Below are 15,956 nucleotides of genomic sequence, written 5' to 3' on the forward strand. Positions count from 1 at the left end.
GTCTAATACTCCATACAGGTAGAGTCTAATGTAGAGTCTAATACTCAATACAGGTAGAGTCTAATACTCCATCCAGGTAGAGTCTAATACTCCATACAGGTAGAGTCTAATACCCCGTACAGGTAGAGTCTAATACTCCGTACAGGTAGAGTCTAATACTCCATACAGGTAGAGTCTAATACTCCATACAGGTAGAGTCTAAAAATCCATACAGGTAGAGTCTAATGTAGAGTCTAATACTCCATACAGGTAGAGTCTAATACTCCATACAGGTAGAGTCTAATACTCCATACAGGTAGAGTCTAATACTCCGTACAGGTAGAGTCTAATACTCCGTACAGGTAGAGTCTAATACTCCATACAGGTAGAGTCTAATACTCCATACAGGTAGAGTCTAATGTAGAGTCTAAAACTCCATACAGGTAGAGTCTAATACACCATACAGGTAGAGTCTAATACTCCATACAGGTAGAGTCTAATACTCCATACAGGTAGAGTCTAATACTCCATACAGGTAGAGTCTAATACTCCATACAGGTAGAGTCTAATGTAGAGTCTAATACTCCATACAGGTGGAGTCTAATACTCCATACAGGTAGAGTCTAATGTAGAGTCTAATACTCCATACAGGTAGAGTCTAATACTCCATACAGGTAGAGTCTAATACTCCATACAGGTAGAGTCTAATACACCATACAGGTAGAGTCTAATACACCATACAGGTAGAGTCTAATACACCATACAGGTAGAGTCTAATACTCCATACAGGTAGAGTCTAATACTCCATCCAGGTAGAGTCTAATACTCCATCCAGGTAGAGTCTAATACTCCATACAGCTAGAGTCTAATACTCCATACAGGTAGAGTCTAATACTCCATACAGGTAGAGTCTATTGTAGAGTCTAATACTCCATACAGGTAGAGTCTAATACTCCATACAGGTAGAGTCTAATACTCCATACAGGTAGAGTCTAATACTCCATACAGGTAGAGTCTAATACTCCATACAGGTAGAGTCTAATACTCCATACAGGTAGAGTCTAATGTAGAGTCCAATACTCTATACAGGTAGAGTCTAATACTCTATACAGGTAGAGTCTAATACTCTATACAGGTAGAGTCTAATACTCCATACAGGTAGAGTATAATACTCCATACAGGTAGACTCTAATACTCCATACAGGTAGAGTCTAATACCCCGTACAGGTAGAGTCTAATACTCCGTACAGGTAGAGTCTAATACTCCATACAGGTAGAGTCTAATACTCCATACAGGTAGAGTCTAAAAATCCATACAGGTAGAGTCTAATGTAGAGTCTAATACTCAATACAGGTAGAGTCTAATACTCCATACAGGTAGAGTCTAATACTCCATACAGGTAGAGTCTAATACTCCGTACAGGTAGAGTCTAATACTCCGTACAGGTAGAGTCTAGTACTCCATACAGGTAGAGTCTAATGTAGAGTCTAAAACTCCATACAGGTAGAGTCTAATACACCATACAGGTAGAGTCTAATACTCCATACAGGTAGAGTCTAATACTCCATACAGGTAGAGTCTAATACTCCATACAGGTAGAGTCTAATACTCCATACAGGTAGAGTCTAATGTAGAGTCTAATACTCCATACAGGTGGAGTCTAATACTCCATACAGGTAGAGTCTAATGTAGAGTCTAATACTCCATACAGGTAGAGTCTAATACTCCATACAGGTAGAGTCTAATACTCCATACAGGTAGAGTCTAATACACCATACAGGTAGAGTCTAATACACCATACAGGTAGAGTCTAATACACCATACAGGTAGAGTCTAATACTCCATACAGGTAGAGTCTAATACTCCATCCAGGTAGAGTCTAATACTCCATCCAGGTAGAGTCTAATACTCCATACAGGTAGAGTCTAATACTCCATACAGGTAGAGTCTAATACTCCATACAGGTAGAGTCTAATACTCCATACAGGTGGAGTCTAATACACCGTACAGGTAGAGTCTAATACTCCATACAGGTAGACTCTAATACTCCATACAGGTAGAGTCTAATACTCCGTACAGGTAGAGTCTAATACTCCATACAGGTAGAGTCTAATACTCCATACAGGTAGAGTCTAATACTCTGTACAGGTAGAGTCTAATGTAGAGTCTAATACTCCATACAGGTAGAGTCTAATACTCCGTACAGGTAGAGTCTAATACTCCATACAGGTAGAGTCTAATACTCCATACAGGTAGAGTCTAATACTCTGTACAGGTAGAGTCTAATGTAGAGTCTAATACTCCATACAGGTAGAGTCTAATACTCCATACAAGTAGAGTCTAATGTAGAGTCTAATACTCCATACAGGTAGAGTCTAATACTCCATACAGGTAGAGTCTAATACTCCATACAGGTAGAGTCTAATACTCCATACAGGTAGAGTCTAATACTCCATACAGGTAGAGTCTAATACTCCATACAGGTAGAGTCTAATTCTCCATACAGGTAGAGTCTAATACTCCATACAGGTAGAGTCTAATACTCCATACAGGTAGAGTCTAATACACCATACAGGTAGAGTCTAATGTAGAGTCTAATACTCCATACAGGTAGAGTCTAATACTCCATACAGGTAGAGTCTAATACTCCATACAGGTAGAGTCTAATACACATACAGGTAGAGTCTAATGTAGAGTCTAATACACCATACAGGTAGAGTCTAATACACCATACAGGTAGAGTCTCATACTCCATACAGGTAGAGTTCTGATACTCCATACAGGTAGAGTCTAATACACATACAAGTAGAGTCTCACGTAGAGTCTAATACTCCATACAGGTAGAGTCTAATACTCCATACAAGTAGAGTCTAATACTCCATACAGGTAGAGTCTAATACTCCATACAGGTAGAGTCTAATACTCCATACAGGCAGAGTCTACTACTCCATACAGGTAGAGTCTAATACTCCATACAGGTAGAGTCTAATACACCATACAGGTAGAGTCTATTACTCCATACAGGTAGAGTCTAATACTCCATAAAGGTAGAGCTCCAATACACCATACAGGTAGAGTCTAATACTCCATACAGGTAGAGTCTAATGTAGAGTCTAATACTCCATACAGGCAGTGTCTAATACCCCATACAGGTAGAGTCTAATGTAGTGTCTAATACTCCATACAGGTAGAGTCTCAATGGTAGAGTCTAATACTCCATACAGGTAGAGTCTGAATACTCCATACAGGTAGAGTCTAATACTCCATACAGGTAGTAGAGCTCCAATACTCCATACAGGTAGAGTCTAATACTCCATACAGGTAGAGTCTAATACACCATACAGGTAGAGTCTAATACTCCATACAGGTAGGAGTCTAATACTCCATACAGGTAGAGTATAATCACTCCATACAGGTAGAGTCTAATACTCCATACAGGTAGAGTCTAATGTAGAGTCTAATACTCCATACAGGTAGAGTCTAGAGTACTCCATACAGGTAGAGTCTTAATGTAGAGTCTAATACTCCATACAGGTAGAGTCTAATACTCCATACAGGTAGAGTCTAATACTCCATACAGGTAGAGTCTAATACCCCGTACAGGTAGAGCTCCAATACTCCGTACAGGTAGAGTCTAATACTCCGTAGAGGTAGAGTCTAATACTCCATACAGGTAGAGTCTGAGACTCCATACAGGTAGAGTCTAAAAATCCATACAGGTAGAGGCCCACTGTAGAGTCTGAATACTCCATACAGGTAGAGTCTGAAGACATTTACTACCTAATTGACATTAGTAAATTGCAATTTTACATAGTCACCTAGCCTCAATTTCCATGCTTCTTCCAGACCTGGAAGGATGGCATTGCGAGACTACACAGCTGGTAGCCTAATAACCTTAATGATAGTTATTAGTCTGGTCTCTCCTCCGTCTTTGTCAGATCATCTTGTTGGATGAAGCGACAGCGTCGATCGACTCGGAGACAGACTCTCTCATCCAGCACACCATCAGAGACGTGTTCCAGGACTGTACCATGCTTACTATTGCTCACCGCATTAACACTGTCCTGGAGTCAGATCGTATACTGGTCATGGACGCCGGAAAGGTAGGCTATACACACGAACACAGACAGGAAGACAGACACACTAGCTAACTGACCTGTTTCAAATCAAATCAAAATCAAATCAAATGTATTTATAAAGCCCTTCTTACATCAGCTGATATCGCAAAGTGCTGTACAAAAAATCCAGCCTAAAACCCCCAAACAGCAAGCAATGCAGGTGTAGAAGCATGGTGGCTAGGAAAAACTCCCTAGAAAGGCCAGAACTTAGGAAGAAACCTAGAGAGGAACCAGGCTATGAGGGGTGGCTAGGAAAAACTCCCTAGAAAGGCCAAAACCTAGAGAGGAACCAGGCTATGAGGGGTGGCCAGTCCTCTTCTGGCTGTGCCAGGTGGAGATTATAACAGAACATGGCCAAGATGTTCAAATGTTCATAAATGACCAGCAGGGTCAGATAATAATAACAAACACATAACCCCACTCTGGGGGGTTTAAGCTGATTCCAACTAAAGCATAAAACTTTAAGGCTCTCTTGTTTCACACGTTTCATGAGAAGCTTTCATGTATTGGCTTCATATTGGTTTTTTAAAAGGGGTTCAAAACAAACTAAACATTGGTGAATATTGATAGACTGAGAGGAGATAATTTATACATCAATCTAACTGATGTGTGTGTGTGTTCTGTGCCCACCTGGCAGGCGGTTGAGTTTGACAGTCCAGAGGTCCTGATGCAGAGACCAGATTCTCAGTTTGCAGCTCTCCTGGCTGCAGGCAACACCGTCAGCACATGAGCCTGGCCCAGGTCTGGTCACCCCTCCATCTGCAGTCTGGACACCCCTCTATCTGCAGTCTGGACACCCATCTATCTGCAGTCTGGATACCCCTCTATCTGCAGTCTGGACACCCCTCTATCTGCAGTCTGGACACCCCTCTATCTGCAGTCTGGACACACCTCTATCTGCAGTCTGGACACACCTCTATCTGCAGTCTGGACACACCTCTATCTGCAGTCTCCGCCCCCTACCTGTCCTTAATTGTCGGACCCCCCACCTGTCCTTAATTGTCGAACCCCCCCTTCATCTGTCCTTAATTGTCGGACTCCCCCTTCACCTGTCCTTAATTGTCGGACCCCCCCACCCCTACCTGTCCTTAATTGTCGGACCCCCCCACCCCTCAACGCTTCCTCTGTTTTCCATGGACACGCATGAATGTGCATGTGCCTGCATGCACCTTATCCAGACAAACAAATGCGCGCACACACACAGGGAATGGTCTGTGCTGAAGCCTAGGGCATTAGCGTCATGCTAGCATTGACTGAGGAGGCTGTATCGGCAGTATCACCTTTATGAAGTGACAAAACAGCAGTAACAGCTTTATGAAGTGACAAAACAGCAGTAACACCTTTATGAAGTGACAAAACAGCAGTAACACCTTTATGAAGTGACAAAACAGCAGTAACACCTTTAGGAAAGTGACAAAACAGCAGTAACACCTTTATGAAGTGACAAAATAGCAGTAACACCTTTATGAAGTGACAAAATAGCAGTAACGCCATTATGAAGTGACAAAATAGCAGTAACACCTTTATGAAGTGACAAAATAGCAGTAACGCCATTATGAAGTGACAAAATAGCAGTAACGCCATTATGAAGTGACAAAACAGCAGTAACGCCATTATGAAGTGACAAAACAGCAGTACCACCTTTATGAAGTGACAAAACAGCAGTAAGTTTTATGATTCACAGCACTTTGTATTTTATATGATTCACATCACTTTGTATTTTATATGATTCCCATAACGGTCTTTTATATGATTCACAGCAGTTTGTATTTTACATGATTCACAGAACTGTCTTTTATATGAGTCCCAGCAGTGTAAACAGGCAGTAAAGAGGATTTATTTTTGACAATCCTAGGTGAATGTTAGCCTGGGTACCCAGACCTGTTTGTGCTGTCATTCCACTCCTTGCCACTGCTTGTCAAATCCCAATGAGTGGCAAGGATACGGAATAACAGCACAAACAGGTCTGGGTACCCAGGCTAGGTAAAGCTAATGTCACAGTGAAATCTCATTCTCATGTCTAGACACCCAGATTCCTGCAGAACTAATCATTACTATTATTGTTATTATTATACGTGGTGAAATGTGACATGTTACGTGGTTTCATCTCCTATATTTATTTTAAGGTGTATTTATTTATTTATTTTGTCTCTGAATTTAACGTTTACGTTGAAAGTGTCAAAGATAAAATAGTGAACGCGGTAGACATGCAACAAAACATAAACCGTCTGTACATATCTATAACTGGATGGATGGTTTAAATTACATTTATAAATTACATTTATTATATCTCATGGGATTGTTTGGGGATGGGTCTGAGAATATGTAACTCTTCCATCTAATACCCATAGTGCTATACGTTTGATTGTTATTTCATTACAATATCCAAAATAACTGTTATAATTTAGCTGTATTACCTCAAAGCACAACTCAAACTTGGACAGCCTAATATTTTAACTTGGAACAACGAACAAACTACATTCAGTAGAACACTAGAGGTGACCTGATTCTACAGAGCTGGTGTCAGAATACTAGAGGTGACCTGATTCTACAGAGCTGGTGTCAGAACACTAGAGGTGACCTGATTCTACAGAGCTGGTGTCAGAATACTAGAGGTGATCTGATTCTACAGAGCTGGTGTCAGAACACTAGAGGTGACCTGATTCTACAGAGCTGGTGTCAGAACACTAGAGGTGACCTGATTCTACAGAGCTGGTGTCAGACCACTAGAGGTGACCTGATTCTACAGAGCTGGTGTCAGAACACTAGAGGTGACCTGATTCTACAGAGCTGGTGTCAGTAAACACTAGAGATGACCTGATTCTACAGAGCTGGTGTCAGTCAACACTAGAGGTGACCTGATTCTACAGAGCTGGTGTCAATAAACACTAGAGGTGACCTGATTCTACAGAGCTGGTGTCAGAAAACTAGAGGTGACCTGATTCTACAGAGCTGGTGTGAGAACACTAGAGGTGACCTGATTCTACAGAGCTGGTGTCAGAACACTAGAGGTGACCTGATTCTACAGAGCTGGTGTCAGAATACTAGAGGTGACCTGATTCTACAGATCTGGTGTCAGTAAACACTAGAGGTGACCTGATTCTACAGAGCTAGTGTCAGAATACTAGAGGTGACCTGATTCGACAGAGCTTGTGTAAGATTACTAGAGGTGACCTGATTCTACAGAGCTGGTGTCAGAATACTAGAGGTGACCTGATTCTACAGAGCTGGTGTCAGAACACTAGAGGTGACCTGATTCTACAGAGCTGGTGTCAGAATACTAGAGGTGACCTGATTCTACAGAGCTGGTGTCAGTAAACACTAGAGGTGACCTGATTCTACAGAGCTGGTGTCAGAAAACTAGAGGTGACCTGATTCTACAGAGCTGGTGTGAGAACACTAGAGGTGACCTGATTCTACAGAGCTGGTGTCAGATCACTAGAGGTGACCTGATTCTACAGAGCTGGTGTCAGAATACTAGAGGTGACCTGATTCTACAGAGCTGGTGTCAGAACACTAGAGGTGACCTGATTCTACAGAGCTGGTGTCAGAATACTAGAGGTGACCTGATTCTACAGAGCTGGTGTCAGAACACTAGAGGTGACCTGATTCTACAGAGCTGGTGTCAGAATACTAGAGGTGACCTGATTCTACAGAGCTGGTGTCAGTAAACACTAGAGGTGACCTGATTCTACAGAGCTGGTGTCAGAATACTAGAGGTGACCTGATTCTACAGAGCTGGTGTCAGAACACTAGAGGTGACCTGATTCTACAGAGCTGGTGTCAGAATACTAGAGGTGACCTGATTCTACAGAGCTGGTGTCAGAATACTAGAGGTGACCTGATTCTACAGAGCTGGTGTCAGAAAACTAGAGGTGACCTGATTCTACAGAGCTGGTGTCAGAACACTAGAGGTGACCTGATTCTACAGAGCTGGTGTCAGAACACTAGAGGTGACCTGATTCTACAGAGCTGGTGTCAGAACACTAGAGGTGACCTGATTCTACAGAGCTGGTGTCAGAATACTAGAGGTGACCTGATTCTACAGAGCTGGTGTCAGAACACTAGAGGTGACCTGATTCTACAGAGCTGGTGTCAGAACACTAGAGATGACCTGATTCTACAGAGCTGGTGTCAGAACACTAGAGGTGACCTGATTCTACAGAGCTGGTGTCAGAACACTAGAGGTGACCTGATTCTACAGAGCTGGTGTCAGTAAACACTAGAGGTGACCTGATTCTACAGAGCTGGTGTCAGTAATACACTAGAGGTGACCTGATTCTACAGAGCTCTTGTCAGAAAACACTAGAGGTGACCTGATTCTACAGAGCTGGTGTCAGAATACTAGAGTTGACCTGATTCTACAGAGCTGGTGTCAGCATACTAGAGGTGACCTGATTCTACAGAGCTGGTGTCAGAACACTAGAGGTGACCTGATTCTACAGAGCTGGTGTCAGAATACTAGAGGTGACCTGATTCTACAGAGCTGGTGTCAGAACACTAGAGCTGACCTGATTCTACAGAGCTGGTGTCAGAACACTAGAGGTGACCTGATTCTACAGAGCTGGTGTCAGAACACTAGAGGTGACTTGATTCTACAGAGCTGGTGTGAGAACACTAGAGGTGACCTGATTCTACAAAGCTGGTGTCCGAAAACTAGAGGTGACCTGATTCTACCGAGCTGGTGTCAGAATACTAGAGGTGACCTGATTCTACAGAGCTGGTGTCAGTAAACACTAGTGGTGACCTGATTCTACAGAGCTGGTGTCAGAACACTAGAGGTGACCTGATTCTACAGAGCTGGTGTCAGAACACTAGAGGTGACCTGATTGTACAGAGCTGGTGTCAGAACACTAGAGGTGACCTGATTCTACAGAGCTGGTGTCAGAACACTAGAGGTGACCTGATTCTACAGAGCTGGTGTCAGTAAACACTAGAGGTGACCTGATTCTACAGTGCTGGTGTCAGTAATACACTAGAGGTGACCTGATTCTACAGAGCTGGTGTCAGAAAACACTAGAGGTGACCTGATTCTACAGAGCTGGTGTCAGAATACTAGAGTTGACCTGATTCTACAGAGCTGGTGTCAGCATACTAGAGGTGACCTGATTCTACAGAGCTGGTGTCAGAACACTAGAGGTGACCTGATTCTACAGAGCTGGTGTCAGACCACTAGAGGTGACCTGATTCTACAGAGCTGGTGTCAGAACACTAGAGGTGACTTGATTCTACAGAGCTGGTGTGAGAACACTAGAGGTGACCTGATTCTACAAAGCTGGTGTCCGAAAACTAGAGGTGACCTGATTCTACCGAGCTGGTGTCAGAATACTAGAGGTGACCTGATTCTACACAGCTCGTGTCAGTAAACACTAGTGGTGACCTGATTCTACAGAGCTGGTGTCAGAACACTAGAGGTGACCTGATTGTACAGAGCTGGTGTCAGAACACTAGAGGTGACCTGATTCTACAGAGCTGGTGTCAGAATACTAGAGGTGACCTGATTCTACAGAGCTGGTGTCAGTAAACACTAGAGGTGACCTGATTCTACAGAGCTGGTGTCAGACTACTAGAGATGACCTGATTCTACAGAGCTGGTGTCAGAACACTAGAGGTGAACCGATTCTACAGAGCTGGTGTCAGAATACTAGAGGTGACCTGATTCTACAGAGCTGGTGTCAGAACACATAGAGGTGACTTGATTCTACAGAGCTGGTGTGAGTACACTAGAGGTGACCTGATTCTACAGAGCTGGTGTCAGAACACTAGAGGTGACTTGATTCTACAGAGCTGGTGTCAGAATACTAGAGGTGACCTGATTCTACAGAGCTGGTGTCAGTAAACACTAGTGGTGACCTGATTCTACAGAGCTGGTGTCAGAATACTAGAGGTGACATGATTCTACAGAGCTGGTGTCAGAACACTAGAGGTGACCTGATTCTACAGAGCTGGTGTCAGAATACTAGAGGTGACCTGATTCTACAGAGCTGGTGTCAGTAAACACTAGAAGTGACCTGATTCTACAGAGCTGGTGTCAGAATACATAGAGGTGACCTGATTCTACAGAGCTGGTGTCAGAATACTAGAGGTGACCTGATTCTACAGAGCTGGTGTCAGAATACTAGAGGTGACCTGATTCTACAGAGCTGGTGTCATAACACTAGAGGTGACCTGATTCTACAGAGCTGGTGTCAGAATACTAGAGGTGACCTGATTCTATAGAGCTGGTGTCGGAATACTAGAGTTGACCTGATTCTACAGAGCTGGTGTCAGAATACTAGAGGTGACCTGATTCTACAGAGCTGGTGTCAGAACACTAGAGGTGACCTGATTCTACAGAGCTGGTGTCAGAACACTAGAGGTGACCTGATTCTACAGAGCTGGTGTCAGAACACTAGAGGTGACCTGATTCTACAGAGCTGGTGTCAGAACACTAGAGGTGACCTGATTCTACAGAGCTGGTGTCAGTAAACACTAGAGGTGACCTGATTCTACAGAGCTGGTGTCAGTAACACTAGAGGTGACCTGATTCTACAGAGCTGGTGTCAGTAAACACTAGAGGTGACCTGATTCTACAGAGCTGGTGTCAGAAAACTAGAGGTGACCTGATTCTACAGAGCTGGTGTCAGAATACTAGAGGTGACCTGATTCTACAGAGCTGGTGTCAGAACACTAGAGGTGACCTGATTCTACAGAGCTGGTGTCAGAATACTAGAGGTGACCTGATTCTACAGAGCTGGTGTCAGAACACTAGAGGTGACCTGATTCTACAGAGCTGGTGTCAGAATACTAGAGGTGACCTGATTCTACAGAGCTGGTGTCAGTAAACACTAGAGGTGACCTGATTCTACAGAGCTGGTGTCAGAACACTAGAGGTGACCTGATTCTACAGAGCTGGTGTCAGAATACTAGAGGTGACCTGATTCTACAGAGCTGGTGTCAGAACACTAGAGGTGACCTGATTCTACAGAGCTGGTGTCAGAACACTAGAGGTGACCTGATTCTACAGAGCTGGTGTCAGAACACTAGAGGTGACCTGATTCTACAGAGCTGGTGTCAGAACACTAGAGGTGACCTGATTCTACAGAGCTGGTGTCAGAACACTAGAGGTGACCTGATTCTACAGAGCTGGTGTCAGAATACTAGAGGTGACCTGATTCTACAGAGCTGGTGTCAGAACACTAGAGGTGACCTGATTCTACAGAGCTTGTGTCGGTATAAACCTTCGTACTGTAAGGGATAAAGTGGACTGGCGGTTCTGAGGGATAAAGTGGACTGGCGGTTCTGAAGGATAAAGTTCTGAGGGATAAAGTGGACCGGTGGTTCAGAGGGATAAAGTGGACTGGCGGTTCTGAGGGATAAAGTGGACTGGCGGTTCTGAGGGATAAAGTGGACTGGCGGTTCTGAACGCTGGTCATCAACAGTTTGCAGTAGTGCACCTCTGCACTGTCATGCAATGTTTATGACAGACCTGTGTGGCTCAGCTGGTAACATTGTGGTGCCAGCAAAACCAAGGTTGTCATTTCAATTCTTGCAGGCATTACATTACACACACAATCAATGTATTCTCTCACTGTACTGTAAATCCCTTTGATATAAGCATTTCACAAGTAATATAGACAGCATAGCTGATTCTAGTGACTGTCCCAAATGGCACCCCTTAGGGCTCTGGTTATAAGTAGTACACTATAGGGTGGCATTTGGGACTATCCCATAGTGTCCTGTTATACTGTACTGCCTGAAGTTTCACCTATTGGCCACCAGGGGTCACCGCCTCCCTTCCATCTACTGTAGTGTGTTGCAATAGGATTGCATCATGTTCAGATGCCAAGTGATGAAACATGCTGTAAAGTGTTGACTATTGAAGTGTAAAGAACACAGCATGGTGGTTAGAGAAGAGAGAAGAGTTGTACCAGGAACTCTATTGAGTTCAGCATCACATTCTGGGATCAGCCACACTTGGAAACTCTTCCGTTCAGTTCAGCATCATGTTCTGGGATCAGCCACACTTGGGAACTCTTCTATTGAGTTCAGCATCACATTCTGGGATCAGCCACACTTGGGAACTCTTCTATTGAGTTCAGCATCACATTCTGGGATCAGCCACACTTGGGAATTCTATTGAGTTCAGCATCACATTCTGGGATCAGCCACACTTGGGAACTCTTCTATTGAGTTCAGCATCACATTCTGGGATCAGCTACACTTGGGAACTCTTCTGTTCAGTTCAGCATCATATTCTAGGATCAGCCACACTTGGGAATTCTTCTGTTGAGTTCAGCATCACATTCTGGGATCAGCCACACTTGGGAACTCTTCTATTGAGTTCAGCATCACATTCTGGGATCAGCCACACTTGGGAACTCTTCTATTGAGTTCAGCATCACATTCTGGGATCAGCCACACTTGGGAACTCTTCCGTTCAGTTAAGCATCACATTCTGGGATCAGCCACACTTGGGAACCCTTCTATTGAGTTCAGCATCACATTCTGGGATCAGCCACACTTGGGAACTCTATTGAGTTCAGCATCACATTCTGGGATCAGCCACACTTGGGAATGCTTCTCTTGAGTTCAGCATCACATTCTGGGATTAGCCACACTTGGGAACTCTTCCGTTCAGTTCAGCATCACATTCTGGGATTAGCCACACTTGGGAACTCTTCTATTGAGTTCAGCATCACATTCTGGGATTAGCCACACTTGGGAACTCTTCCGTTCAGTTCAGCATCACATTCTGGGATTAGCCACACTTGGGAACTCTTCTATTGAGTTCAGCATCACATTCTGGGATCAGTCACACTTGGAAACTCCCACATGTCATCTATATAGTGATCTGTAAACAGGCTCCTCCATGTCTGTAGTCCTCCAGTCCTCCAAGAGGTCCCTGTCCAGGAAGGCTTTGAGGCTTTGAGGCTGAAGAGCAGGAGGACCATTTTAAACAGTTCATGATTTAGATATTGGTACTGTTACAACTCTCATTTCTCTACGGCCTCACAAATAAACAACAACAACAACAACAAAAAACTATTTCGAAAGTTGACATCCAACATTTACACACATTAGACACGGTTATAAACAACAATAACCTTTTAAAACAGCTTCAAAACCAATACTCACAGATCCTGATGTAAAAAACTATTTTAAAAAATAATAATTTTACTATTTCCTCCTAATTTCAATTAACAGAGCCAAGACAAACGTGTGATTTTTAGCGCCAGAGCTGTTTTACAAACCCCCTGTTGGGCTAAAACTAATTCAACTTTCATAAAACACTCTCACAGTCAGCTCTGTGGGCTGGTAGGACTGTAAATCACTGACCAACGGGAGTCTCTTGTTCTCAGATGTGTGTTACAGTTGGCCTGCCGACAGTCTTTCCAAACATTCTCTGGAAAGGAAAAGACCTCAGCATTGTATCTCTGTGTCCCAAATGGCACCATATTCCCTATATAGTGGTACTACTATAGACCAGGGCCCTATTCCCTATATAGTGGTACTAATATAGACCACAACCCTATAACCTATATAGTGGTACTACTATAGACCAGGGCCCTATTCCCTATATAGTGGTACTAATATAGACCACAACCCTATAACCTATATAGTGGTACTACTATAGACCAGAGCCCTATTCCCTATATAGTGGTACTACTATAGACCAGAGCCCTATTCCCTATATAGTGGCACTACTATAGACCAGAGCCCTATTCCCTATATATAGTACACTACTATAGACCAGAGCCCTATTCCCTATATAGTGGTACTACTATAGACCAGAGCCTTATTCCCTAAATAGTACACTACTATAGACCAGAGCCCTATTCCCTATATAGTGCACTACTATAGACCAGAGCCCTATTCCCTATATATAGTACACTACTATAGACCAGAGCCATATTCCCTATATAGTGGTACTACTATAGACCAGAGTCCTATTCCCTATATAGTGGTACTACTATAGACCAGAGCCCTATTCCCTATATTGTGGTACTACTATAGACCAGAGCCCTATTGCCTATATAGTGGTACTACTTTAGACTAGAGCCCTATTCCCTATATAGTGGTACTACTATAGACCAGAGCCCTATTCCCTATATAGTGGTACTACTATAGACCAGAGCCCTATTCCCTATATAGTGGTACTACTATAGACCAGAGCCCTATTCCCTATATAGTGGTACTACTATAGACCAGAGCCCTATTCCCTATATAGTGGTACTACTATAGACCAGAGCCCTATTCCCTATATAGTGCACTACTTTAACCAGAGCCCTATTCCCTATATAGTGCACTACTTTAACCAGAGCCCTATTCACTGTATAGTGCACTACATTAACCAGAGCCCTGTGGTCCTTGGTCAAAAGTAATTCACTCAGAGATACTTGACAGCAGACAGGAGGATAGTGGCCTGTTAGTCCTTAGGGTCCACTGGAGGAGCATCGCACTGGAGGAGCATCGCACTGGAGGAGCATCGCACTGGAGGAACATCGCACTGGAGGAGCATCGCACTGGAGGAGCATCGCACTGGAGGAGCATCGCACTGGAGGAGAATCACACTGGAGGAGCATCGCACTGGAGGAGCATCGCACTGGAGGAGCATCGCACTGGAGGAGCATCACACTGAAGGAGCATCGCACTGGAGGAGCATCACACTGGAGGAGCATCACACTGGAGGAGCATCACACTGGAGGAGCATCGCACTGGAGGAGCGTCACACTGGAGAAGCATCACACTGGAGGAACATCACACTGGAGGAGCATCACACTGGAGGAGCATCACACTGGAGGAGTGGAGGAGCATCACACTGGAGGAGCATCACACTGGAGGAGCATCGCACTGAGGAGCGTCACACTGGAAGGAGCATCACACTGGAGGAGCATCACACTGGAGGAGCATCGCACTGAGGAGCGTCACACTGGAGGAGCATCACACTGGAGGAGCATTACAGCCCCTCAGTCCAATCCCCAGTCCAAATCTCAACTCAAACCTCAGATCAACCCTCAGATCCAGCCTGAGATCAATCCTCAGATCAAACTAATCTTATTTTATTTAATTTCTCTTTAACCAGGAGAGTCACATTGAGACACAGTCTATTTTACAAGGATGAGGACATGTATTAGTAATCTGATGAAAACTAACCTCAATGCTTAATCTGATATACAGTCTAACCTAACTGTAACCTCACTGCTTAATCTGATGATATACGGTCTAACGTAACTGTAACCTCACTGCTTAATCTGATATACAATCTAACCTACCTGTAACCTCACTGCTTAATCTGATATACAGTCTAACCTCACTGTAACCTCACTGCTTAATCTGATATACAGTCTAACCTCACTGTAACCTCACTGCTTAATCTGATAATATACAGTCTAACCTAACTGTAACCGCACTGCTTAATCTGATATACAGTCTAACCTAACTGTAACCTCACTGCTTAATCTGATATACAGTCTAACCTAACTGTAACCTCACTGCTTAATCTGATAATATACAGTCTAACCTCACTGCTTAATCTGATATACAATCTAACCTAACTGTAACCTCACTGCTTAATCTGATAATATACGGTCTAACCTAACTGTAACCTCACTGCTTAATCTGATAATATACAGTCTAACCTCACTGTAAACTCACTGCTTAATCTGATGATATACAGTCTAACCTCACTGCTTAATCTGATATACAGTCTAACCTAACTGTAACCTCACTGCTTAATCTGATAATATACAGTCTAACCTCACTGCTTAATCTGACATACAGTCTAACCTAACTGTAACCTCACTGCTTAATCTGATAATATACAGTCTAACCTCACTGTAACCACACTGTTTAATCTGATGATATTTAGTCTAACC

The 15,956-nt window shown here is 43.5% G+C and overlaps 1 long non-coding RNA gene across 1 annotated transcript; it reads left to right on the forward strand.

Moving 5' to 3' along the window:
- The first annotated feature begins 3,920 nt into the window (after positions 1-3,920).
- Positions 3,921-6,387, forward strand: LOC145850272 (uncharacterized). The gene is made up of 2 exons (XR_014382871.1): positions 3,921-4,083; positions 4,736-6,387. It is a non-coding gene; the product is annotated as an uncharacterized LOC145850272 (long non-coding RNA).
- The last annotated feature ends 9,569 nt before the right edge of the window (positions 6,388-15,956 follow it).

The sequence above is a fragment of the Salmo salar genome, chromosome 26, assembly GCF_965601325.2.
Source record: "Salmo salar chromosome 26, fSalSal1, whole genome shotgun sequence".
Lineage (NCBI taxonomy): Eukaryota > Metazoa > Chordata > Actinopteri > Salmoniformes > Salmonidae > Salmo > Salmo salar.